Source organism: Pezoporus wallicus, unplaced genomic scaffold, assembly GCF_028554395.1.
Source record: "Pezoporus wallicus isolate ANWC-B61680 ecotype Strahan unplaced genomic scaffold, APGP_CSIRO_Pwel_v1 contig_6354, whole genome shotgun sequence".
NCBI lineage: Eukaryota > Metazoa > Chordata > Aves > Psittaciformes > Psittacidae > Pezoporus > Pezoporus wallicus.
This window is the reverse complement of record NW_026638688.1, coordinates 620,215-623,694: the sequence shown is the minus strand read 5'-3', so window position 1 is coordinate 623,694 and position 3,480 is coordinate 620,215.

The window sequence follows — 3,480 nt, the reverse complement described above, 5'->3', positions numbered from 1 at the left end:
AGATTTAATTTTTCTAGGGAAGGGAAATGTTAGAAAAACACCCAGTGTTTCCAGCTTGTGATCAAGCCAGAAATTCTGATTTCTTATTTTTATATGTGCTCACTGGGAGTTGCTGACAGCACTCTCAGGCATGAAAAAAGTTACCAGTTTCAGTTTGTGTACAGATAATGGTCCTGCATATCTTTGGGAGGCTATGGCCACTCAGAGGGATGAGGACCAAGCCTTTGTTCTGTTTTGGATATAAGTGATGGTCCTTTTGTCAAGGACAGTAAGAAATAATGCTAAGTTTTCCCTTTACCACTTCCAAAAAGTGAAGTTTTGGAAACATGAAGGAAAGCCCACTGATCTACATGAGGTTTAAAAAGTGGAAGGACTTGGCTCTGATAAGATCAACACTATCCTGACTGTACTGTAACTGATAAATAATATACTTAACTGCACGGATACAATCTTGAAGTGTCCCAAAGCAAAATCTGTAGCTAATTTATCATGTGTAACACAACAAACATTTTTATAAGTTTTCCATCAAAAATTTTTGTTCCATAGAATCAGCATTTTTCAGTGGAAAACTTCACCCCAAAATTGTTCAGCTGCAGTGAGATACACCAGCTGCTTCTGGTGGTGATAAAACCTTGTATTTCTGTAGCTGCATCCCTCTAGGTACTCAGCTATTTCTCAAACAAACTCTCTGTGAGGTCAGAAAATGCTATTCTCATTTGGCGGCGAGGAAACTGAGTCACAAAGGGGCTAGGTGATTTTCCCAGGGGGAACAGGAAGTGTGCGAAAGGGGTAGGAACAAATCCCAGCTTCCCAAGCTCATTAACCTTGCTCTTCAAATGTAATGACTTCTTACTAAGTCACCTGAAAACAACTTCTGCCTCTCTAAGTTGTACCTTTGCTGTATGTGGGGACCCACGCGGTTCTGAATTTTGAAAAGCTTTGGAGCTCTCTGGCGGGAGTTTTAAATTATTTAAAAGTATAAAAATGAGGACATTTAGAAGGTGAAAACATGGTGGGGTTTTTTGTTGTGTTTTTTTTTGGTGGTGTTTTTTTTTCAGTCTCTCTCTCCCTTTTTCCATCTAGTGTCTAACAAGTTCCAAATGTTCCGGAGCGTCTATTTTTGTTGAGTTTTGGATTGAAAGCGTTGCTCTTGTACACTGCTACAGTAAAGTGTTTACACAGAAAACAGTCTAGTCTGGAAAAGTAACAATTTGTTCACAGGGTCATGTAACATATTTGCCCAAATGAGCTCTTGGGAGTGAGAACAACCAATCCCTCTTCTCTCTGCAATGAATTTGCAATCTCTGATTTCTCTTTTCACCCATGAAATTTTCATTCTGCTCCCAGTGCCAACTATAGTCTATCCTGCTATTAAGATCAACAGCAGTAAGGGGAAAATAAACTCCTTTTAGTCTGTAAGGCTTTTTGAGAGCAATGCAAAGCAAACAGCTCATTATGCTCGCATGTCAGCATCTTGAGAGAATTGCTGGAAGCCCAGGGAAAGAAGGAAGAATAAAAATCCCATCAGAAAAATATTCTTTGCTCTGTATAATTACTCTTTGCAAGTCCTGATTTTTGACTTCTTTATTAAAGGGAATGAGGAGTGTACATGCAGAGCTGTATGTGGTTTCCCTGTTTGTGCATCCAAGGTATGACACAATAAGGACAAATATCCGGAGGCAGGTTCAGAGACATTGAGTCTAGATCTTTAATTAATAGCTGGAGATCAATTACATAATACCTGAGCAAATAGACACGTGCATTTATTATCTGAAAACAAGAACTCTGCAATTATGGTCATAAAGAAAATGTCAGAAAACAAGAAGCAACAAATACCCATTGTGGAATTAATAAGAACAGTAGTTCCCCTCCAGTGGTCACTGAGTAAGCAAACATTCTGGTTAAATAAACTGAAATGGAGCATATCTGGGCAACACACTTATGTGTTGGGTCAAAGCAGAGGTTAAATAAAAATTTGTTTTAAAAAGACCCCAAAGAACACCATATGACTCTGTACCCCATGCACCACATGTTGCTAAAGGAGTGAAGAGGAGTATTGGCTACTTTCATGAATACGCTGTGTGACTTTGAAGTGGAGCTGTATGGAAAGCAGGGAGCATTCGTGTTTACCCCAGGCTCCTAGCAACTTCCCTGCTCACAAGTAGTATTTGGCACTGAGGATGTATCGGCACTCGGCAGCCAAACACAACCCCTTGCCAACACCATGGTGACGGGCTGACCCTTTCAGAACACATCAGCATTAGGATTTCAAAAAGGGCATATTTTCAAGGTCGATGTTTATTTCATGTAAACCAGCCACCTGAGGTTTCTGAGGTGCTGATCCTTAATTGGTCATTACGATAAAAACATAGGAGTAATTTCATATTAGACTGATGCCTCAGCATGTAATCCCAATTTAGGTCACTTCATGACCAATGGATTTTTGCAGCTTCAACTTCATACTTGCATGTCTACTACATAGTTATATGCATCCAGCCACTTCAGAGTAATTATTGTCGCTACCTTTTAATAAATAACACAAACCAATCCCTCGCAGTTGAGTGTGGTTGGAAAGATTTATAGCTCATATTCTCACAGCTCTATGGTGATTAATGCAGACAGTGATTTTGGGGGAATAAAAGTAACCCTGTGTACTCAGGTGAGAAGGAGCCACATTACTGACTCTAGGTTCCCCCAGCAGGTAAAAGCAGGAAATACTCACAAAAGGAAAAGAAACAGGGGTTTGTCGCTATAAAAAAGCCTCTGACTAATCTAAAGACGAGAATCTATAGAGGCTGAAGGGAATCCATCTGAACTCAGAAGTGCTAACACAAGTGATCAGCTCTGAAAGGAGTTTTGCTTTATGCAGATTTCCCTCCAGATTATATATGAAGATGTCTTGCAGTTTTACAGACCCGGTTTGAATCTCTCGTAACTCCTTCTGCCACATCTCTTTATATTTCCAATATACTTAACTAATCCAATAATTAACCATAAAAATAAATTACTTGTATAGATTATGTAACAATAACAAGGTAGCATGAGTCACTCTTCTTTGTTCTTACTCACTAGTGAGCAACAACATGGGCTCATTAAGTAAGTACCAGAAGTTCAATATGGAGAAAACTCAGATCTCAAGGCTAGATAATTTGGCCTCTATTTGTTTGCCTTTGTTCTCTTTTGTTTCCAGATTAAAAGGGCACCATGTACTTTTAGTTTCTTCAGGTAAAAAAAGACACCAGGGAGCTGTTCCTTGACAAAGGACCAGAGATGGCTTGGAGCCTACACAATAGTTGCTTGCCTTGCACTTACAGTTTGATTTGGATGGACATAGCAGGAATTTAATTTGACCCAGGAGAATTAGGAAATGGACCCCACTGACATGGAGACAAGGAAAAACTATGTCACCATTGCAACAAACATCCAAACATTTCATGAGCAATCAGAGTCTTATTCTGGAAAAGGCACAATCTAAGTCAC